Here is a 24535-nt window from a genome sequence, read left to right on the forward strand (position 1 = left end):
CGAGCGGGGCGCGGGTGGATCCCCGGGGGCAGGGGAGGGCGGCGGCCGCCAGGAGGAGCTCGGGCCGGGCAGGGACGGCGCGGAGCCCAGCCGAGCCCGCGATCGCGCAGGTAACGGCTCTCCTTCTCCTCTTTCCTTCTCCCCCCACGTTTCCCGGGGCTCCCGCCGTGAGGCTACTCGTGCCGGGCCGCGGCGGCGCGGAGGGCCCGGGGCGGGGGGGGGTGTGGGACGGACATACGGACACCGCCCTGTACGCGCCGCAGCCCCGGAACCGGAGGGCGCCAGTTGTCCTGTCTGATCTGAGGGCTGACAGTGCCTGGGGGTGGCGGGGGGGGGGGGGCGCTGCAGGGGCGACCGTAGCCTGAGGTGGCGTCGCCATTTGGGGGGGGGGGGGGGGGTGGGTGCTGCGGCCCTTGGGGCGAGGGAGCGGCTCCCCCGGGCTCTGTCCGCCGTCAGGCTGAAGCGCGGCGGAGCCGCCCGGGGGTTTATCTCCGGAACGTGGGGCGCGGTTACATGTCGGCGGGGGCACGGGAGGGGTCTCGTTTGGGTTAGGGAAAGGGATACCGGTATATAAGGAGGGGGTGGAGGCGGGTCGGGTGTAGGAGAAGCACAAGGAGGGGAGTTTGGAGTTCGGCGCAGCGTGAGGGTTTGCGGTCTCGAGTGTGAGAAGGCGTGACGGACGCTCCTGGGATGAAGTAGGAAGAGAAGTATAAAAACCGGGAGAGACTAAACGTAAAATGAATGATAAACACATGAAGGAGCAATAAAGGTTGATAACAGCATGAGGTTTTTTATAGGGCTGTTTATGAGTAGGAGGTTAAAAGGCAGCATTATCATAAAAGTGTGGAGCTTTCACTCCTTTAAATTCCTGAGGAATCGTGGCCCAGACGTTTTCACCTTTAAGGCACAGGCATTCTCTTCTGCCAGAAGTTGTCGGGGAGCATTTTTCAAATGTTGCCACTTTCTTGTACATACTGCTTGAGGGTGGTCATCGGGTGTGTTTCACCAGGAGCTCACTTGATTTAGAGAAATATTTGTTGGGATTTATGTCTTGCTTCTGGTCTACAAGAGCTCGGACTTTCTGAGTATCTTGAATTTATTTATTTTTTATTTTATGTTGTGTGTGTGTGTCTGTCCAGTCTTAGTCTTTCTACCAGTGATCACAATAATTGCTAAATTATCTCCTGGTGCCTTTTGCTGTCTTCTCTATTGCTTTTCTATAGATTACTTCATCATATAAATTTTGCTGCACTGCCTTGGCATTGCATATCCGTAATAAACCCATCACGTTTTTTTCTTCCCCTCAGCTATGTTCTTGGGAGCTTTGCATAATGTGAGATACTGTTCTTCCTAGAGTTGTGTCTGGACGCAAGTCCTTAAGAAGCAGCTTTGTTGGAAATACTACTGCTGTGGTAGATGTTTTAAAAATACCACTTAACGTCTTTACGCTGAGATAGGAAATGTTAAGGTGGGTGCAGCTTGCATCCTGCAACTTAATATGTTCAGTTGCATTCCTGCTGATGAAGAGTCCCCAGGGCAGGAGCACAATTCTTATATCCACTCAGGGACGCGGGTGCAGACGTATATACCAGTAAAATCCCTAAATAGGGATTTTAAAATACAATGATGTAAGGGATTTTGTTTTTTGTTTTTTTTTTTTTTTTTTGGTTTTTTTTTTTTTTGTTTTTGTTTTTTTTTTTTTTTTTTTTGGTTTTGGTTTTTTTTTCAAAGGTGCTTACTGTTCTCTTTCAGCCTCTGCTCACTTCCAGAATTATTGCTGATATTTATTCTGGGAAAGTATATGTTGTTTTGTGGAGTGTGTTCACCCTTTCTGAACGATCACTCTTAGATGGCTGTGTTTTTCCTTTCCCTGTCAAAGTTTCTAACGTTTCATTAGAGAAGAATCAGTCCCAGATTACCTCCTTAGTTATGTGCTTGCCCTTATGGATCTGCTTCTTGTTTGTATGTGTAACAAAATAATGGATGTGGGCTTAGGAAATCATGTTTACATGCGAAAGAAAGCAGGAAGACTGTGTCTGTGGAAAAGTAGACAATTGAAAAGTGGCTGTCATAAAATAATGAACACTAAACCACAAAGATTTATGTGCTAGGTAGTTTTGTTTTGAAAGCATGTGGCTTGTAATAATGAGAACAAGTTACCTGTCTTCCACAAGGGGAGATCTGGTAACGAACTCTGCAGTAGTACTGTGTGCTTATTACTGTATCTGCCTTTTTGCTAGTCCTTCAGAACTAGAGGCACTTGTAAGATTATCATTACGTGGTGGGGGGAAGGTGTCTTTAACTTTTATTTCCTATGCTATGAGTAGGGAATCTAAAGATGTGCTGCCTGGCACTGCGCTTCTAAAGGGAAAAGCAAGGAGGGTAGCTGTATCATAGATACACAATAATTGTATATCTCAGCAATAATAAATCTATGTTTTGCAAAGTCCCTTGTAAGTAACCTTTACATTAATTGAAGAATCATTAGATGAAACAAATTATGGAGTTTTGACGTAAGAGAAATATTTATAATATTGTGTAACTTTTCTTTTGAAATTACTGCAAAGAGTAATATGCTGAATTAGTTGAATTTCATGGAAGATGTTTATGTGGTTCTTAAATACTTAAACTCACATTAAGTGAAATACTAACTATAATCCAGTCTCGAACTGAATTTAGTAAGGAACTTTCTTGCGAGCAGGTTGTTCCTTAACTATTTCTTACCTTTCTTTCATGAAATGCAGTTATTGCCTACCAGTTACTCTGCTTCTTAGTTTCATCTGTTTGCCTTCTGGGTCTTCTGCCGCAAATCTCCTCAGAGGGTCTGCTCTAATTTTTTTCTTCAGTGGTTTTTTTTTTTTTAGGCTACGTGGGAAGTGATACAAATCCTCCTTGCTTTTGAGATTTCCTGATTATTATTATTATCCTGGGGTATCTCAGAAGAACCCACTCTTCTGACTGTTGAAATGGAGACTGTTGTTCAGTGATATGTCCATGAGGCAATCCGGTTTTCCAAGTCACAGTGTGAGTTTTGCTACTGAAATAGCAGCAGTAGCCCAACAGACTCACATTTATATTTCTGCATTCTTATTTATCAGCCTTGCCATGAATGTCTTAAATGTTTTATTTCAACCAAGGCATGTTCAGTATTGCTTCTTGTCCTTTAGTTTACTATTCCCCAAGACTATGTGCAGAGTTATTCACTGCCTTGGTAACTGCCTTCAGGCAAGAAAGTATCATTTTTATCCATTGATCAGTTATTTGACGAGGGAAAAAACAGTATAAATCAAAGCAGAGTAGAATACTTGAGGGTTTATTAGAAGGAGAGTTGTAAATTGAGGAAGTTATATAGGCCCTCTAATGGGTATTTCTTTTGAAGTATCACAGTGCAGTATCTTGAGTTGTGATCCTGTTACAAGATTTCTTGAGGCAAGAGAGATTATCTTGTTTGGAAAAAATAACCGGTGGTTTTATTACCCTTCCTCCTGTCATTAGAGATGCTTGTGTTACACGAAAAAATGTAAGAGACCACCTTTGCTGCTGCTGCTGTCTACATCTGTTTTAGATTGTCCTGCCAGGACACTTTGTGTTTGGGGCAAAACAGTGAAAAGAGAGCTTTAGCATTCAGATTTTCAAGAGATTTCCCAAACGCCAACTGAGCATCACCTTGTTTGCACCTCGAGCATGTAAAGCTAAAATATATGTTAGGTCGAAGCAGGAAATTTGGATAGAGCAAGGGAGAAAAATGTAAATTGCTTTAAAACTTCAGTGCAAATTAGTCTGCAGATGCTTTGCTGTAGGGATGAATAGCTCACGAGTCTGAACTGTGATAGACAGAGCAGGCTTATTTGTTTGACAGCAATACAGTACAGCGCAGTCATCGTCCCAGGTAAAGGAAGTCTTTCTGACATCTTGAGTAGCATAAAACTTCCATCCATCTTAGCTCTGTGCATTTTAAAAGAAAAGGCATTGTTGCTAACTGAATTCAGGATGAACAATGAGCAACTAGATAGCTGAACAAAAGTCTTCAGTTGTTTTCAGCTCTTGGCAAAGAATTTCACTTTAGGTAATACAGTCTGTGGCACAGATATATGTGTGTGAAAGCTTTCTGTGAGGAGTGGAATCATCGTCCTTAATCTGTCTTCTCTGTCTCATGTATGCATATTACCCTTCTGTCTTCAGTGTTCTCAGTATTTCATGATCTGTTGGGTTTTTTTTTGTTTTTTTTTGTTTTTTTTGTTTTTTTTTTTTTTTGTTTTTTTTTTGTTTTTTGTTTTTAGAAAAGAGATGCTGGTTTACTGGCTGCTCTGTTAGAGACAGAGTACTAGCAGCAAACTGGCCAACTGCAAGTTTTGGTAATGAGTCTGTACTGATGTAGATTTATAGCTGATTTAATGGCTTGGCTTGTGGTGCTAAAGTTCCAGGTAGACCAAGATTATATAAACTGGATTTAAAAACATATCTCTCTGGGATTTTCACATTGGTTTAAGTTACTTGTAAATATAATTTGGCATAACTGGCTTAGATATTGCTGAAATTCATACAAATGAGCAGGTGCTTTGGGTTCTTTGTCCTTTTCTGCAGCACACCTCAAGGAGATTTTGAATGAGCATGTGGATAAGAGGATGAGTGTTTGTTGAGTATCCATTGTCCTGTTGGTATAATATCTGGCAGGCTTTCCTTTGCAGACGATTTTTTTTTTTTTATGTTAGCTTGCTGCACATTTTCTCAGAACTGAATAAGAATTCTCCCAATTCTTATAAGAACTCAGTGAAGTTTTGTGATGTCTTACATTGTTTTTAATGGAAATTAATTTAAGTGTTTCAGGACCTTGACTTTTTTTTCCACCTCCATCAAAATTGTTCTTCCTTGTAGCTTTCAGTTCTATCTGCAGGCTGTTTTGTACTGCACCTTTCACAAAAATAATGTAGTTCTTATCAACTAGATTCAGCATTTCACATGTCAGAGTAAAACTATTGTTCTTCAAACATCATTTAGAATACAGGTTTTCACTGAATCCATGAATATTCTGTGCTGGTTTTGCCTCAAACTATGCAGTTCAAAAGATATTCCAACATATGCATGCTATCCACAAATCCTTCAGAATGTGGTGGAAAGGGAACATTAATGTCTTTTTTTCAAAGCAGAGGAGTTGGTTATTTATGAAGCCTGTAATTCAAATTAAGTATTTAGCAGACAATGTCCAAGTCTACATACAAAAATGATAGCATCTTTCTTAATTTTCTGTATGTAGAGACTTGCAGGACAAACACGGGGTATCTTAGTATCTATGTAAAACCTTACAAGATAGAGATTTGATAAATGATTCTTCAGAGGGCAGTGAAATATTGGTCTTTCATGAAGAGAGAATATATTTTGAATGTCACATCTAGCTCTTGCATTTCCTGTAAGCAGAACACAGCATAAAGGTAATTCTTCTCTCATTGAGACTCTCAGATCCCTAAGCAGAGCATCATCTCAAAATCTTTATGCCAACTCACCTGTACCTACTAGTTATTTGCCTTCCAAAAATTCTCATTTTCCATTTAAACATCTAAATTAAAAAACATACATCTTGATGACAGGTCAACTTAGTGAAGAATTATATTTCTTCTGTTTTGTTTTGTTTTTTTGTCTTGTCTGTCATTGTGTTATGATGTACAATGTCTAGCACAATTTATGACCATGCAAGAAATTTTTACTGTTTCACTCATAAGTGACTTTAGAAGTGATACTACCATTGAAAATGATCAATATGCAAAATCTTTGGGGGTAAAAAAGGGTTATATGTTCTGGAAAGCAGTTTTGACCGCTTAGAAATCTGTGATCATATGCTTGGTGACTTGGGAAAAGATAATTGAGACTACTTGAACGTTTATGGAATAAAGCCGCCCATATTACACTTTGGATTGTGCATTCAGTGCCACAGTTTGATCACTATCAGAGACTGGCTGTAGGTGGTACTGTCTGTATTTCACCGTGTGGAAGCTGCTGTGACACTGATTCACTGATGCAAAATTTGCTTTAGAATTTCTTTGGGTTTTAAAGTATTTTTCATTTAATTGAAGACTGTTCAATAGGCATTTCATGACTGTTTTCAGGGGAGCAGAACTACGACACGTGTTCTTGATCCTTTTTTTGTGAGGAAAAATAATTCAGGATATGCTTAGACCTACAGCTAATTCTTAGTATGCTGATGTCTTCCTGAATTTGCAGGGAGCCTAAACTATTATCTCAGTCATGAGAAATTTGAAAAATATTGAGATTGGTGCTTTAAATACCAGCACTTTTATATCACTTGCAAGTCACATTACCAGAACTAACCACCTAGTACACTTCTCTGAGTTCTGAATTGGTTACTACATTCCTGATACAGCTGAAAGTTGCAATTTCTGCTTATTTGTATGAGAGAACTTTTCTGGTAACTTCTGTATTGCCATATCAATCTGGGATACACGAAGCATAAGAAATAGGCAGCAGCATAGGGTAATAAATCTCTTAAGAAAAATTAAGCTTTTGTATACAAATGAAACTACTTTTGAGTATGCAGACTGTCACACCTGTGTACTAAAAAAAAAAATCAGGGCTATGCCAGTTTGTTTTTGTTTTTTTTTTCTTTGAATACCAAGAGATTCAGGTTTTCAGTTGTGCTAATTTTGTTCTTTTTCCATGCCAGAACATGAAAAAGGGTGGAGGGAAGGGAGAGGTGGGGATGCTGGATAGAAGTGGATTTCTTCTGTTTTTAGGAAGAATTCATGGAAAAAGGTTTAGTTTGTGTTTAAAAACTGGCAAAAAGGACTACAGGGGAAGCAGACATGATATGGCAAGTTGTAGTTTGTATCAACCGATGGGAAAGGTCCTGCTTACTGGTTGGGGAAAATACTCAAAAAAGGGAGAAGGGTTTAAAGAGATTGCTATAATTCAATTGGGGCTTGGAGGGCAGGGGTGAAGGGGAAGAAGGTCAAACCAAGAGCTTAGTATGTGTATGTGTGTGGCTACAAGCAACAAGGAAGACCTGGCTGGTTCAGCAGTTCTTGAAATGCTGGTGGCTGTGGGGATTCCCTGGAAGGGAGATTTTTGTCTTGTGTTGTCTGAGTTGCTGCCCAGACTGTTGAATGAAGTGTGTTGGGTGTTTCTGCATTACTAAGGTGGGCTCAAGCAAAATGGACTTGGAACTCATTTCCAAACAGTAACTCCTTTAAGTTTGTACATTTTAATTCTTTTCTTTCCCTGCACAGTGTGACCCTGTGTGAAGGAACTTGTCTTAGCAATGGTCTTGTTCAGAGACCATGTATGGGTAAAGCAGTTCAGCTGGTTCAGCTCCCTGCTCCTCCCTCCCGGAGAGCTGAGCAGGATCTCTTCTGCTGAAACGGTTGTTCCACTTTCTGCTTTCTATATTTGTACAGCAGCAGCACGCTAGCTAACCCGGCAGTGTGGCTGGCCTTGTGTGCATTCGGCATTTGCTGAGCAGAATTGAGAGCCAGGGCTTACAGTCTGTTGTTACGTCTGTCTGTCTGTCTCTGCGTCTCTGGGGAGGACTGGCATTCCAAGTGAAAGGTGATCTGTTTGTGGATGTTTTCTTTTTTTGTAAAATGCAGTTCATCCAAGTTGGGAGTCTAGGGACTGGGAGTGGAGGAGGGAAGGCAGTTGTCTTGCAGGGAGAGCATGTAGTGGGTGGCAGTGGCATCAGAAAGACACAGTTTTAACCTCCAGAAGAGTTGCTGTCTTCTGGGATGAGGGTTTCAATGTCCCTGCCTGCTTTGGGGAGTAATTAGCCAGGGCCTGTATCTTTCCATAAAAGGTCTGTTGTCACTGTCTGCCACGAAGATTAATGAAAGCCAAATCCTGTCCTGGAAGAACTGAGTGCTGTCTTTGCTTGTTATGGGCAAGGGGGGATTAATGAGAAGCTAGACCCTGGCCAGCCTAGTTTGTAATCAGGAGTCAGTGCTTAGGGATGGATGGGGTTGTAGGAAATACTGTGTTAGGAAGAGCTAGAAACTTGTAACTAGGACTTCTTTGGCTGTGCATTTACATAAACTTCATAATAAGGCCGTGCACACATTGGGAGGACTATTCATAATTGCTTTTCATTAGTAGATCAGGTGAACAAATAGTGCAGGAAGTCTGTTAGCTGCTGACACTGCAGGAAAGTGTTGATATGATGTTCTTTGAGTAGCAGGAAGGTGCTCAAAATAGTGGCAGCAGCTGGATCCACCATTAACATTGGCAATAATTTTTTTTGAGAGGAAGAAAGAGGGAAGTAGGTTGTAGGGTACTTCTTCTGTCTTCTGTGGAATGCTGTCCACTTAGAAATTCTGCTGCTTTTTGAATATCTATGCAAATAGGCATCAGGCCTTTTGTTTCTGGAATTTGAACAAGGAAAACATTTGTTTCACTTGTGAAACAGAAGTCAACATCTTGCTAAAATCATTCTTGAGGACTATGTTCCATAAATTCAGTATAAATTATTTTTCTTCCTTACCACTGCAGTGTCTTCAGGTTATTTCCTTCTGAGAAAGCTATGTGGATCGCAAATTTGGAAGCGGCAAATTGGGGGATCTCAGCTGCCGGGCAGTGTCTGAATCGCACTGTGTCTGCAGGCAGGGATCTGTGGTTGATATGTGACAGAGGGTCATCTCATTCTTGAACTGCTTGAACTCAAGCAACTTTGTGTGGCTGTTTTCTGATCATTCTTTGTTTAAGAGGGACATACTTAGTAGTTGTTTCATCTTCATCTGGAAAACCTATGGAATGAATTGTGAATATGCAGCTTCTGGGACGTTAAGCTTGTTGTTTCACGTGTCCTGAGATGTTTCCCGATTCTTACATCCTTTTAAAGCCCTCTGCCTTTCTTCCCAGGTTTCTACTTCCTCAATTCACCAGTTCACATCCTTTCATTTGTACTACCCCGAGCAAAGTGACAGAAACATAATCTAAACTGTTTCTGAGTTTAAAATACCAATCAAAAGCAAATTTTGATGCTGATCGGGGTTGTACAATTCCTCTACTTCAAAGTGTTTTCTGATAGCATACTTAATTTTTGCTTGTAGACTTGTAGCAGGAATATGATTAAGCAGTTTCAGAGGCCTCTTGGAAGTATGCTGTTGCGTATTTAAAAAATATTGTTTGTCCATTCTGTGAAAGATGTCATAATAAATGGGTAGAACACTGAAGAAATAGGTGTTCACCAAGTGCACTGAGTAGATGAAAGATAAAGCCAGGCTATAGAATAGCACTGTGGGGTTTCAATCTTCAATTTTGTAAGAATCTTCCTACAGGCAATGTGTAAGGAAGTGACATTGTTCAGAGCTGAGCTAACCTGTCAGTTGTGTTTCTTGGAAGGCAGATGCTTTGAGGTACTTACAGAGTAAATTTGTCTTGCACCTATTGCCCACTGGTGCAAAAAGAGTAACTTAGTGCTCTGCCTATTTCCAGGAGTTCAAGTGATTCATGTAGCAAAATGTAATGCTTTAGATGTTTAAGGGCCCAAAATAATATTTGCCATATATACTTTAAGGGATAATACCCAGTAATTCATTCGGTATTGACTGCATTATTATCCTGGTTGCGGAAAAGCTTTCATTGAGGTAGGAGACAAGTAAGAAACCAACTTTTGTCTGACATGCTTTGAGGGTCCGGAAATTCCACAGGAAGGGGTCATTTTTTATTTTCTTCTTACTTTATTGCTTTTATTCTTAGAAAAAAAAAAAAAAAAAAACAAAACAAAACACTTTTTTTTTAATGTTATAACTGTGCAGATGAATAATGAAGTTAGGTTTAAGGGTGGACATGTGAGAAGGTTATGAGAATTTGGAGTTAAGTCCAGTGTTCATTTGAAGTTAGTTAAAACTGCTGTTGAAAAGCTATTAAACTCCGGTAAGAATAAGTGAACAGTGTAAGTTGAAAAATATTTACTTGTGATTTTAAAAAGCTGAATCGTATAGTTCAATCAAGATAGGGAGGGATAGGTCTTTAAATATTGGAGGTAGTCCACTGACAAAGAATTGGGACAGTAAAGGTGGTTATAGGGAAGAACATGCATGCACTTATGAGTATAGTAGCTGCTTAATGGAAGTAGTGTAAGCCTTATTTATCACTCAAGGCGTTTAAAAAGGATTAATCAGTAGAGGATTAATTATGTGAAATTCACACTTAAGTCTGATGATGTAGTTCCATGACTAGTTTGAATGAGTGTGTGTCAGTATTGCTCTGGAAGAGGTTTCTTCTGTCTTTCATGCGTTTCCCCTTTGTGTTGCCAAAAGCATCAGTGGTTGTGCAGTGAACTGAACCATGGAACATGTCTGGATTTAAACCTCTTATTTTCCTGTTATTGTTGGTAGGCTAGATCACATCTGGATCATTTCCTTTCTCAGGCTTGTTATACAGAGGTGGGGATGGATAGCTGGAGAAGAAAGACTTGTGCTCTATTCTTTTGGCAAGAGCATTGGCTTAAACTGGATCTACAGTAGGAATATTTTGATCTATTCCTTTGTATTTCTGTCCTATTTCTATCTAATATTTATGAAGAGCTTATATAGTCTTCTCTAGTAATTTAACCCAAAAAAGTGAAGAAAAAATTGTTTGCATGGGTTCCCTGCTGTGGCACATATCATTTGGTTCTAGACAGGGAGGTACTAAATGTTGTCATAACGTATTTCTTTACTGATGCAGTATTTGATACAGGCTGTGTTAGATGCTGCTGTACAGAGAAGCCTGCTGTTCATTTGGGAAGGAATTGGTGAACTTCGCTGATGTGAGGACAATGAGAAGATAATGGACCACGCAGACTGTTACATATCAGGTGTTGATTCAGGAAGTGTAAGGTACCTCCAGAATCTAGATATGAGGTATAGAAACCCTGAGAATTCAGCAAGGTAGAGAAGAGGATTTTATGTCTATTTTGAGTCCTTGTGCAGCCAAAACTGTATTTATAGCACTTGTTTTTGTCATAAAGTTTCTGGAGTCTCCTCCTGCTAGCGGTGGAAATCAGCTGATGTCATACTGTGCCTTCCAGGAAAAGTGAATGGAAAGAATTGATGGAGAACTCTGTAAGTGAAGAACGTCTGAAAATACGTGCATAAAACTACAAGCAAGTACTGGGTCTCTAGTTCTTGGCAAAGTGCGTTGACACTCTGGATCCTTCTCCCTCCACCCAGCTAAAGACTAAGATCAGGTGACAGATCCAGCCTTGTACAGCAGGGAGGATTTGAGGCCTTTGGAAGAGAGAGGAGCAAGTGAAACTGCTCTGGCATGAGGGTCAGTGAGCGTTAATGGCCACAGGCAAGCAGCCTGGAGGAGCTGTTTCAGGGTCACAAAACGGACCGTGAGGGTAGTTTGCAGAGTAGAAGGCTGCTGATACCAGTAGGAAAGACATTCTATTAGTTGTCTTTAGGTGATTCTAAGTAAGAATGAAAGTTAGGCTTCTTCAGACAGAACAGTTCATCTTAAGTGTGGCATTACAGTTGTGAATGGTATTCGGACAAAAATAATGCTTCGGGGTGCTGCATGTGTTTATGCATTGATGTATTTTCAGTAGGTATAAGGTTGTAAATAAATGCAGATTTTTTTTTTTCTGCTTTTTCTATATTTACAGTGGCTTATACGCTTCAGATACTGTATAAAGATATTGAAGGGGAGGGTAAATGCTGCAAAAAAGAAACAAAAGTTTATACAAATGATGCTGGAAATGATAACAAATGAGAAACCTTCAGAGAGCTTGAGTAGAAGCTTAGGAAGAACTGCTCTGCAATGAAATGGTTAGATTTCACTTCGTTTGGGTTTTTGAACAAAAGTCAGGACATTCCTAAGTTAGCGTTCCCACAGCAACTCCAGTGTTTGCCTCTGAAGAAAAAGAAATGGCACAAAATATTTTTTAAAGCTTCAGCTCTACACACCCAGTATTAAGTCTGTTGAATTGTTAGTAAAAATTTTTTGCCGTTGAAAGTGATTTCAATCAATATTAATTCCTTAAAATAGAGCATTGACTCCAGTTCTTTGCAGACATAAATAACTGTAATTTGAGACTTATCTCCATTTACTTCTGCAGAGGATCTGACCATGTACCTATTAAAAAAAAAAAAAAAAAAAGGAGAGAAAATTGAGCATATATTTACTCTTTGGTTTGCAGGCATGGCAATGGCAGATTCTGCACAGTAGAGTTCATGGCAAGTATTTGCCTAATATAAGTCAAGCAAGAGACAGATACAAACTTAAGGTAAATCAGTCTTTCTTAGTTGTGCTTCTTTGAAATAACATATAAATGTTTATTCTTAAACATTTTGCAAATACAGTATTTCAGGCCTACTCAAGATTTTGTATCCAGTTAGATTCTGATGTTTCAGAATTGGGACACCTCAAAATCATTTTCCCTCTAAAGCTGGCAGTAGATGGAACTAGTCATAAGCTGTGTGTCCGCTTTCAGTAGTCTAGGTGTAATAGTACAGAATAGCAATTGCAATTTGAGGATTTTGTGGAGAGACCTGCAATACATCTTTCTTCTCTCTTTGGATTTGAATCTCTTCTCTTTTGTGCAGTCAAAAGGAGTGTGTAAATACCTTGATATCATTATAAAATACTTATTTAACACAGAACTATGCAAACACTGCGCAGGGATGATTTTCCCATTGTTTTTTTTTCCTTTAATAGTAGGTAAATGAAGTTTTAATATTTGAATCTTGTGGCTGAGATGGATGAGGCTGTTAAAGTTCAGCTAGTGTTGTTGCTTCTAGAACTAGGCTTAGTGGTTAAACTGAGAATATTGTTTCTCTCTGCTACACCTTAGTCTTTTACCCCAAAGAAGATGGAAAACTCTGCTACATTTGTTAGGTCTTTCATTGGTGTGTACAATATCCATAAAGCACAGCATGAGTGTGTGTTTTCTGAATATTTTGGATCCTCATTCAAAAAGTAAATAAAATGTTGCATTGCTGTGTACCTTCTGTATTTGCAACTCTTGAGATACTTGGAGAGTCCCTTCATGCCATAATCTGGAAGGTTATAGCAAGTTTAAATCTTTTGGTGAGATTCTTTGGTTTTTATTAATAGACAAATGTTTTGTAGAATCTTTTTTCTATGAAGTTGTTTGCCAGGTTTTCAGCTGAGATGCTGCTGTAACTATATGATGATACTCTCTAATTCCTATTGAATACGTTCTGTCACTAGTTCTCAAAATACCTTTCACAAAGAAAACAGATAAAATGATAATATTGTACAAATAGAAACTCTTGGGACCATAAAGTGACTTGTCCGGTACTATTCAGTGCATGGCTAGTAATAGAACTCACGTCTTCTAAGCCCAAGTCTCATGTTTTCAACAGTAGACCATATGATTGCTTTGCATTCTCGAAGTGAGTCTCTTGACAGGTTCATTATGGGTTGTAAGACTAATGATCAGTCTTGGGAATGTTTGAGCTGTAATTGCTGACTGGGCATGAAACAGACATTGCAGATATGGTCTACATATCAAAGCTTAAGTATTTTATGATGTCCTGGTTACAGTAACTTGAAGCAGGGCATTTAAGATGTTTTCCTCTCTTTTTTTTTTTTTTTTGTCTTGATCTGCAGTGGTCCCAAAATGTGCACCCCTTCTATTCTTCATTCTGTTCTTCCTATTATATCTTAAGTTGAACAAATTTATATTCTGATAGTGAAACATACTGTCGTGAGTAATTCCACTGGTCTACTTACTAACTGTACAGACTGCTAACCTGTATGCACATTAGTACTTGTGCTGGCAGCACAGAGAAAAACAGTATTTGACAGCTCTGTCTGCAAAAATAAAGTGAGTAGGCCCAGTGACTGGGAGCTGTTGCCTTGCACTGAGCAAGCATCTTCTGTTGCTGAGAGGTTTGAGTGGTGTAAAGATGGTGGTAGAAGGACATTTCTCAGATAAGAAGGTATGGCTGCTTCCTTGGTAAGGTTTTGGCACTACAGGAGTTTGTTGTTGTTATCTCTGTTGTCCTGCTGTCTCATGAGTAACTTTTATTAGAAAGTGATACGCTTTCTGTGGGCTGTGGCCTAAACTGTGCAGTAATTGAAACTTCATCTGATTTGTATAGGCCTCTCTAGTCGTAATCTGACTTATCTAGTGCACTTGCTCCTTCACTTTCTGATTCATTGTTACCTGCCTTCTGTACTTCCTGCAGAGAAATAGTTGTTTTTATATTTCCAAGTTTTTATTATTGGCCATATCAATACTTATAAGTATGTAAATCCGCAGTGAGTCTAGACTGAATGTTGATTTATGTGAGAGACGGTTGACGCCAGGATACATCTGAGGTTGAGCTGTGTGGTCTATTTTATCTGTTAGCCTCCTTAATTGTCGGTGGTGATCTTGACATCCCACAGACATTAAGTCCTGGAAAGTATAGTGAGAAATCAGAACTAACTGGTCTAGACAAGTGCTGACTGTGACAGTAATTTCATTGATCAGAATCCATTAAATGATCCAGTATTCTCTTACAGATGGTATTGCTGAGACTGAAGTTGTGCCACCAAGTATCAAAGCAGTATCGCTAGATTTATTTGGCTCATATCCATTGTCTTGTACTTGGTGGCTAGAGCCACTTGTTTTCATTACCAGCTGCAGTTCTATTTATATTATATTGCATACCAGAAGTTACAACTGTTTGGTCATCAGCAAGAGTGTGTTTTGTCACTCTTAGATCTGTCAGGACCAAGTGCTAAATCGAAGTATTAAACCTTCATTTTTCTACTTGGAATTGTCAACTGGTGTCATAGTTCCTCCCAGCTTTGTACAGAAGTTAGTATTGATATCTACACTCAGAGGCAGCACTTAAGTAAGGGGGGCAACTTGAGGAAGAATCTTCTTCGTAACAGCTGTGATGAGATGTCCCAATTTACACCTGGTAATTGTTTTGCTCTCCCCACTAAGAACCTACACTCATGCAGCTATGAAAACAGTTTGCTATCATCATTTAATACCCGGTCGGGGTGAATCTGCAGTTTGCACAGGAGCTTACTGCCATGTCAGTTAATTACAGAAATTGCTGTGCTACCCACATTACTAGGAGCATGCCAGCTGTATATACCTTGATCTGAGGTATCCAAGTCCTGATTTCTTCTGAGAAGAAATACAGTTGTCAGAGTCTTTGGCCTTTTGGCCAAGTTTCTCTGATGTATAAACTTGGATAGAGTATTCAGTGTACTTATGTTCTGCATGAATTAAATGAACCATGCTAAAACAATTTTGTTTTGAGAAACACTTACGATTTAAGAGCATTCTCCCAGTCCTTCTACACATTGTTGTCAGATTTGTTGCTTGCTTTTTAAAGTTTTTATTGTCTTGGATTTTGCCTTTGATTCAGTGGGATGTATATTTTTTCCCAAAGGTATCCAAGAGTTATGAGTTCCTCTGGCTATGTTAGCTGTACTTCTGGTTCCTTTGAAGTTTTTAAATTAATTCTCTAGAGTGTTACATAGTTATATGTGCAACAGGAAAATTTGCTTTTTGACATTAAAAATTTGTTTACCACTATATTCTTAAGCATTTACAACATCAATGAGCTGTGTATTTCAGGTTTTTTTTGAAAGCTGATTATCACAGAAATACAACTTAGCGTTTATGATAACTTCCATAGGGCTTAAATATCTGGCAAAGATTGGGTTTAAAAGGAAGAAAACAGAAATTTTGTTACATGACATTTTGAAGCCAGGTCTGTTAGCAGGAATCCAAGACCATTTGTTGTCCATAAACAAATATTCTTTAATTAAGCTTCAAAAAAAGCAAAGGAATGTGTGCGAGGGGGAAGGAGGTATCCTCAGGTAACATATTTGCCTGAATCACTAGTAGGAGTTTCATAATCCAGAATGTTATTGTGAAACAGAACAAATATAAGTATGTAATGTGTCCTCTGACTAATAGTTAGTTTTCAGTAATAATCTAGAAAATATAAATTCATAATTTTGAAAATACACATTTTCGATAACTGACTTATGCTTCTCAGGATTCATGAACTGATTTTTATTGTTCTAAACTAGTATTATAAGAAATTGAATTTTTGTTGGTTTTAGGATTCTGTGTTCCTTTAAAGGGTATAATGTATTATTAAATCAATTGGACAAATTAGGAAGAAATTAGAGCAATGGAAAAGTACTACAAAACAGCGATAAAAATTCTCAAGAGAGAATTCTGGAAAAGAGGGCATGAGGACACGTGATAAATACCCCAAGTATATTACAAGACGAATTAGAAGAGGATATGGATCACTTATCCACACTTCTCAGAGAATATAGAACAAAGGTTATGAACAGGCCTGCAAAGCAGTGAAACTGTGGGAACTTAAATAGCCTTGTATAACTCTTTTTGCAGACAGATGCAGGGTTTGGTTTGGCATCTATAGATGAGTAAATGGATCTGTATTTTCTATAAAATACTCCTAGACTACCTTGTGTGTAGTGCTGCAAAATAACATAGGAGGTAGTGGAGAAGAAATTATTAAAAAACAAAGCACAACACTAAAAAATCCAAATTTTTTATTTAAATATATTCTAGCTTGTGTTGTGGATCAATTACTGCATCAGCAAAAAGAGAACCCTGAATCACAGAGTAGCGTCCCTTACTTATGAGGTGCTTGTACAGAAAGTCTGTATGGTTCCTGGTTGATTTGCTTAAGAACACTTTTTTTCCTTGTGTTGTTATAGTTCTTTGTGTTCCCTAATTCAGAGCTTTTTCATACATTTCCATCTATGCTACCTTACATTAGAGTTCCCATCTGCAGGTTTGTTGTCATCAGTTAGTACTGCTGCTGTCAAAATAATGTAATACAGGAGTTTAGGATTGCAGGTACTGCTGTTGGTAACTCTGCTTCTGTCATGAGCCAGACAGGTAAGATAAGTCCACTGAATATTATTAGGAAGCTACAGGCTTCTGTCTTCAGCCATGCTGCATTTGCAGTCCTTGTTTTTGCACCCTTTCATCCATTCTCTGTATTTTTGAAATGTGCAACTTCATTTTTGAGTCTAATGAGAGTTGTTACCACCTCAAGATGACTACTGTTATTAGAAATATACTTTAACAGTCCTCAGTGCTTTGCAAGATGGAATTAATGTTGTAATCATTGTTGTTATCTGATTTTAACTCTGGAGTACTCGATGTCTGTTTTTTCCTTATCTTTTAGAGTGAAGACTGGAACGTCTAGAGGGAGGTACATAGCTGCAGGTATGACCGAACTACAGTTTGTATCCCTCAGTTATATATTGGAGCTTCCTTTCAAACATTTAGGGAGAAGTTGGTTTTACTTTCAATGATGAAAGCAGTCATTTTCCACTGCATTGAGCAGTGCTCCCTGAACCTTAAACTCTTCACAGTTTCCTGCCTTTGTACTGCTAAAGGGGGTTGGGAGTGTTGACAATTAGGACTGCAAGTACCAAGTGATTAGGCTTCTTTAGCTCCAGCTGTAATTTAATAATTTTAGAAACTTTACTAACTGCAAAGTAGAAATGTGTGTCTTCATAGTAATTTCTTCAGAACGAATCTGAAATACCTTGTAGTACATGAAACCCTAAAGGTGAGTATTAGTGGAACAACTCCAATGGGCTGAGATAAATTTGATTATGTGCAGCAGAACGGGAACATTGTCTAGTGATGAAAATGCTTGGAGACAAAGGCAAGGATCTTGTGATGCAGTTTTCTTAATGCCTGAAGTCCAGTAAGGGTGTAGTTCTATGAGACTGCTGAGACAACTCCCCTTTCCTCCGTTTCCAACCGAGTAGTCCTGTGTCCTTTGGTTATGCTTGGTTCTCGTGATAAGTTTGACTGCATGGTAGATGAAGTCAACTTGACAACCCAATAAAAAGCTTATTTGTGATTAAGTTGTTATTTCTCTGGTTTAGCAAGTTGGAATGATTTACTGTGTGGTCAGAGAAGTACCAAAAGAACAGGTCAGACTGTCTGTAACTGTGCACTTTAAGAGTTTCAGCTCACTTCTGAGGACAATTGACCTGTAACTCCTATGTTAAGTAACAATATCATGCTCAAAGTGTGGTGATTGTTGCTCTTCTGATGAATCATCAGCTCTGCTATGGCAGAAATATTTAAGGTGTGCTTTAGTCTGTAGATGGCCAGGGAGAGTTGAGTTTTGATATTGTCTTGAGGAAACACTTGTTTTCTACTATGGTCAGACATTTGCTACAGTTTTCATAAATACATTGGAAAAGATTTAGTCATGTCTGTATCGGAAAGAAAATAAAATTTGTCTTTAAAGTGCAGGATATCCTGTCTCTCCATACGTTACTCATCAGGGTAGGAAGAGCTAAAGTTGGATTAAGAAATTCAGGAACACCTTAATTTTCAAGTGATTTTTAGAGAACTGATGATTGACCCCTGTGTTTGGAAGAACCGGTTTGAGGGCATTGGTCTCCAGGCATTGTGGGTGTTGCAATACACTCAACTTTTTTTTCCCAAATGCCTGGTGCTCTGTACTTTGTCTTTGCTGTTCCTTTGCTGCTCTATTAGGACCATACAGAGAATAGGAAGGAGAGTACTGGTTATTACAGTTGTGGTTTTTGTCTGAAGAGTTTGTATCTTTTGAGACAGACTAATCTGTGATTAGACTTAATTTTTCAAACTCATGGGATTCTGCTAATTAAAAACCACAGGTCTAGAATCAGTAGATTTGGATTACTTAAGTAACAAAATAATCAGATTATTTAAATTGCAAAGTAATCATCAAGTTTATGGTTGCTGAAAATTACTTATGAAACAGAACACTTCCATTTGGTGCATGATCCGTGGCTTCTCATCTTAAGAGCAACATAAACCTCAATTCATCTGCCTTAATGTGAATGTAGAAAGGTGTCCGAATGGAAGAGGATTGAGTCTTGAACATCTAGTAATGGTATATACAATTGTTTGTATACATCCCAGTATGAAATACCTCTTGTGATGATTAACTCCATAAACTAATTCCACAGATATATATCAGAATAAAACCGGTGGCAGGAGGAAGAGTCAGCTTTGCTTTGAGATCAGGAATCAGTCAGCCTTTGAAATGGCACTTGGTTTTGTTCCCCACTTCTACAGTAGCTGCTGTCTTTGACAAGAGAAGTTTTTTTTAATAGAGTTTACTCAGAGACTTGGGATTGCTACTTATATCCTTGTATAAATTTATACGCCACACTTTGCCAGAGCAGAATAAACAGTTACTCTTTTGTAAAATACTTTTGTCTTAAAAGTACCTGATGAGCATTGACAGTTTCAAGACTGAGGAACTCCCACCTCTGTGTTGACTTGTCATATCCACATTCACGGTGCCGATATCCTGCTGGAGGACAAAAATGCCTTTATACTGTTTAAATGCCCAGTGAATAGAGAGCACTGTAGTGTTCACATTGTTCTTACTGCCCTGCCTCACCCTTAGGATGATCTTGTTGTTTTCCTGAGGGTAAGGTCTAATGAAAACTTGAGACAGATCTGTAGGCATATGTTGTATGATGAATAGCAACTTACCTGGTTTTACCTGAAACATGTCTGTTCAAATAAAACTTACGCAGATCTGAACCTCTTCTAAAATGGAAGTCTTTGGCATGGAGATGAAAATGGGCATTAAAAGATTTTAGATTTGTTTACTTAGAAGGAACGTCAGTTCTTTGCCATAAGGGAAGTTAATTCTTCCTCAATACTTCTAAAAAGCATTTATAGTTTAGGAAAGTAGATGTAAGTTTGTTTGGTTATAAAGTTATTTTTTGTTTGGAGGGACTGTTCTGGATCGGAGTAGTACTCTCCATTCTTTCTAGGCTTAGTTCTTCCTGAAGTTGAGTTCTACTATATCTAGTCTAATAGTTATTTAGACCTTATTAAAGAGGAAATTTTTAGATAGGCATGGCTGTATTTTCTCATTTCATGAGGGAGACTGAGGTACATATGTCGTACTGTTTGTCTTTTGACTCTAGAGGCTTGAAAAGTTTAGATGTTTTTCAGAAACAGACTCTCTGACATTTTGATTATGGTCCTGCATGTGTTGCTTAAAAGCTAGTGAAGTTTTGTGGATGCCTGCTTATCCATCTGTGCCAGGAGTGATGCTTGAACTTCCCTTGTTGCATCTGTTAGTCTTTTCTACCCCACGGTGTATGTGATGGATGGAATTGTTTGCCTTTTCAGGTATGCTGCATCCCATTCGGATCTCTTCCACTCTGCTCATGGGCAATACTGGAGCCTTTGCAGGCTTGTGCCAAGAGCCAGGGGAAATCATGCCTAGTCATGCTCTAAGTTGATGCACTACGTAGAAAGTTTTATTGCACTGATTACTATTTTAACTGCATAGTGTGCTCTCCTGGAGCTGTCTGGGCTGCATGTGAACTCTCTTCAGGTAACATGCAACAAAAAGCTTTCATTTGGATAAAATGAAATGAGAGAGAAATAGTGAGTGAATTATTACTGTAGTATCATATTAACTGATTCTCATTTGTATCTGGTACTATTAGTAGAAACAATGTGAGATTAAAGGAATCTTCAAAATGGCTTGCCAGGGCTGTTTTGATGGCAGCAAGGGGCAATGAAACTTGAGAGTTGTTCCTTTGTTTAGTCCAAAAGGTCTCTTGAAACTTAACAGGGGAAGAAAAAAAATGCCTCTGTTGTACTTCAGAAACATTTTTAAATAGGTCTGATTGCTATTCTAAGACGTTTCAATAAGGATAGGTCTTAAAATCTTGTAATAATAGGAAGTTTGTTCGTTTGAATTAAGGTTACACATTACATTTCTTAAGTAAAAAATAGTAACTGACCCATTCTTACTTTAAGGTGTTACATGTGCACAAGGTATGTTGCTTGTAGTAAACCTTAGTTTAAGGCATTTTTGGTTCACTGTAGTTCTTGTGTAGGGTAATACAACAGTCTTCATATATGGCATTGTCCTGGAATCGTATAGCTGTTTCTGTAGTTTCCCCTGGGTCCAATAAGCAACCACACAGCAATTATCTGTGTAAATGTAGTTGCTTTGCCCATTGTAGTGCTTTATGGCATGTTTGGCTTGAAGACAAGCAGACTGTTCAGAGCTTTCCAGGACCCAGTGGATTTTCAGCTCCTTGGCAGAAGAATAATTTCTGGCTCTGTTTTAGTGGCCGAAAACTAACCAAGAATGTATAGTTGATTCTTTAAAAAAATCTCTCTAGCAAATATTGCAGAGATGACAAAATGTTTGTTTCCAGTGCATCTTTTCGACTAAGCACAGAGCTGCAGATTCTTGTAATACAAGAAAAGACAACAAAATACAGGCCCATTTGAAACCAGATTTCTAGGTCTTGTGTTTGTATTTACAAAGTGAAAAAGTTGAAAGAGTTCTAGAGTATTCTGTTCCATAGAATTGCTTGAAGGGTTTGTTTCTTATGCAAAATGCTGAAATACCTAAAGGTAAAGAGTTCTAGAGTATTCTGTTCCATAGAGTTGCTTGAAGGGTTTGTTTCTTATGCAAAACGCTGAAATACCTAAAGGTAAACTTCTGGCCAATCTTAAAAAAAAAAAAAAGGTCATTTTTATCAGCTCAGAGACAGCATTTGAGGAGAGAAAGAGGGGAAAGGCAGTGTAACTGGATCTGTACTTCTGCTTTCAGGGCATGATAGCTTGCAAGCATTAGTATTCTTACTCTCTTCTGTTTAAGATTTTAGCATTGAAGTGAAAGTGTGATTTATCATGCATGCTTTCTGTGTGTCTCATGGTCTGAATTCAGGCAATAAACAAAAAGAAAGAGGGGGAAACCTTCAAACCTTGCTGCTGCCTTAAATATTCCATCTTGTCTCACTTTAGTAGTTCTCTGTCCTTCCACGGGATAGAAATGCATGTCCTCACTTCTTACACTCCTTTCCTGCCTTGTCTCCTGTTCTGTGTCATACTGCTGCCTTTATTTCCTCTTACTATTGTTGTGACCAAGCCACTTTTCCTCCTTTCTCAAGAATTTTTTTCTTCTATAGTGCCAAAGTGTCTGCAGGTCTTTCCGATCTCTCTTAGGTACTTAAGATTCCCAGTTTGTCTCTTGCAAAACATAACCATTGTTGTGTTTTAGCACTGTGATGATAATTCAAAATGCTTCCCAAACAATGCTGGAATGTTGGCAGATGTTTAAAAAAAAAAAAGAATAATTTTTAAGTGAAATTTTCTTTTGCATACCTTCCCCTAGAGTTTAAGCGCTACATGAAACACACATTTCACATCTATTTATACAAAAAAATCCCCACAATAAGGATAAAAGGATTAAATCTGTTACAGTTTGTTGTTGTTGTTTTCAACATTTGTATGTCTTCATAGAATGAAAGAAATAAATCTATACACTTCTGCTTTCAAAGCAGTTGCCCTGGGATTCATAGATCATTGCCTCTTCCTCGTATCAATTATTAATTGTAAAATGTCTTGCAAAGAGGGGTAATCATGTGATGATTACTCCTTGTCTATGATTTGCCAAAATTAATTGGTCTAGGGAGCCTGCATTAAGGCTTGTTGTTACTTGTTCTACGGGTACAGATGCTCACATAAGTTGTCATGAATTTATTGTGCCAAATTCATGGTTTGGTCTTTTAGCAATTTGTTCGTCTGCTTATTTGCTTCGTGTCTAGTATCTTTCATACATTGTCTTCTCAGCCAGGCCTTTGCTGTCTTCTTTGCATCACAGCAAGTTTTAATGTTTGTGGTGTTTCTGTTTTTCTTTTTTTTAATTCACTACTGCTACCAAGAAGTGTCTGATAATGCTGAATTTTGTCTTCCTCTCTGTTTACTTAGTCTGAAAAAAATAAGAAAATATGCAAGATAAACAAAATTTAGCTCAAAGTCAGAAATTGAATATACATTTCAGATCACTATTATTAAGGTCATGATTGAGAACTTCAATTACAAAATTGAAATCTAAACCTAGCAAAAGAAAATGTCTTACACTATAAGGGAAAGACAACAATCCAAGTACCTCTCTTGTCTTCTATGAAGACAAATGGAAGTGTTTGATGTACTATTGGGGAACAGGTATAAGGGGATAATTTAACACCAAAGAGGAGATGGAGCTTCTAGGAAAATATTTTCATTTGAAGATTTTACTTACATGGACACCTCTTATTTATTTCACGATGCTAATTTAGTAGACTGTTACCCTAATGCTGCACAGGTACTCTCCTTGAAAACCGGGTGGGCAGATACTGGCTGGTTTTGGAAAAATCTAGGTAAATACTAACCAAAGCTGTCACTCTGTAAATGACAGTATTGTAAACTGTGATATCTGAAGTTCTTTGGAGTTTCTGCCTTTGTGGAAAAAAAAGATTTAAATAGGTACAGATTCTGGAAATAATAGTTGTGATATACCTCAAAATAATGCAAAAATACTTGAGTAATCTCAAACCAAAGGGCTCTGGAGGCTATCAGCTTTCTTGTTCCTTGTTGCCATAGGGTAATGAGAAATCTTATGGTCCGAGATGGGTGTTTGAGGTCATCATCAGGTGGCGGTTTCATGGCCAGTCTATTCCATTTTTTTTCTCTTTTTGGTAATGCCCCTGCAAGCCTTTGTAGTATCATCACCAAAGCAGCAGACACAGCTGCAGCGGGTCAAGCACTGGGTGAGCAGCCCCATGCTGGTGTGTTGGCTGACAGCTATGCCCTACGAGAGCAAAACCCAGGGTAAGCATCCTGCAGCTGCTCCACCCTAGAGAAGCAGATCACTGTCTGCAGAGCTGTGCGTCGCTGGCATTGCAGAATTGATACCCACAGCCCTGTCAGTGTATTCACAGCGCGCGCCTGTGTCCCCTGTCACGTAAGGAGATGAAGAGGAGGAGGATGAAAGGAAAATTGAAGAAGTTTAGAGACCGCTGTCTTAAAGATAGTGAACTTTGTTCATCTACTGTAAGAAGGTCTTAAGACCTTCAGCTTCTCAGTTCTTGTTAGGCGTCCTGTTACTAGCAGTTACTGGCAGAGTGGGACCTAGCTGCTGTGGTTTTGGCTTCTCAGATTTGAACGCATGTTGTAACTTGTTTCCTGGTAGATAAGCTCTCATATTGCACAGCTACTGTCTGGCGTGAGTTGTCTTCAGGAGTGAGCCAGATATTGAGTATACCACAGATTGAATTTGTCCATCAGTTATATGATGACATATTGAAAGCAATTGCAAGGCATTTTAAAAAGAGGGGAAAGCGTATATACCGGTTACTATCTGTGCTGTAACATTTCCTGAAGTCTAGAGGTGTGGGTTTTGGGGTGTTTGGTTCTGTAGCTTGGGCGGGGTGGGTGTTGGTGTTACTTAATAAAGTAACTGAATATAGTGCTGATAATAGCTGAGCATTTTTAATTACCATTTACCTAGTATGTATATAGTTCAGCTCTTGAGGAGTTTTAACAGGACAACTCATATTTTTTCCGCAGTACTTTTTGTTTTGTCCCAGTGCAAATGCACAGGCATACTCCTGCACTTTGGAATGTTCCAGACCTATTTTTGCCATTTATAAAGTCTAATAATCTATAGTGCTTGTTTTTACCACCAAATTGACTTGGTGATCTCTTGGCCTCTCTGTTTTCAGCTCAGGAGAACCTAACCTGTTGTGGTTTAGCTGC

The 24535-nt window shown here is 38.8% G+C and overlaps 1 protein-coding gene across 3 annotated transcripts in view; it reads left to right on the top strand.

Moving 5' to 3' along the window:
* Positions 1-7: 7 nt before the first annotated feature.
* Positions 8-24535, top strand: part of CELF1 (CUGBP Elav-like family member 1) — a 70330-nt gene continuing 45802 nt past the window's right edge. Inside the window, exons 1-3 of one of the 3 annotated variants that reach the window (XM_032993406.2) lie at positions 11638-11756; positions 12128-12214; positions 17139-17179. The gene's annotated coding sequence lies outside the window, so the exon portion shown is untranslated. Of the gene's footprint in view, positions 111-11637; positions 11757-12127; positions 12215-17138; positions 17180-24535 lie in introns of those variants that run through there. The other 2 variants (XM_042790943.1, XM_042790944.1) reach the window with 2 other exon arrangements.

Source organism: Tyto alba, unplaced genomic scaffold (assembly GCF_018691265.1).
Source record: "Tyto alba isolate M040663 unplaced genomic scaffold, T.alba_DEE_v4.0 Super-Scaffold_18, whole genome shotgun sequence".
In the NCBI taxonomy this organism is placed as follows: domain Eukaryota; kingdom Metazoa; phylum Chordata; class Aves; order Strigiformes; family Tytonidae; genus Tyto; species Tyto alba.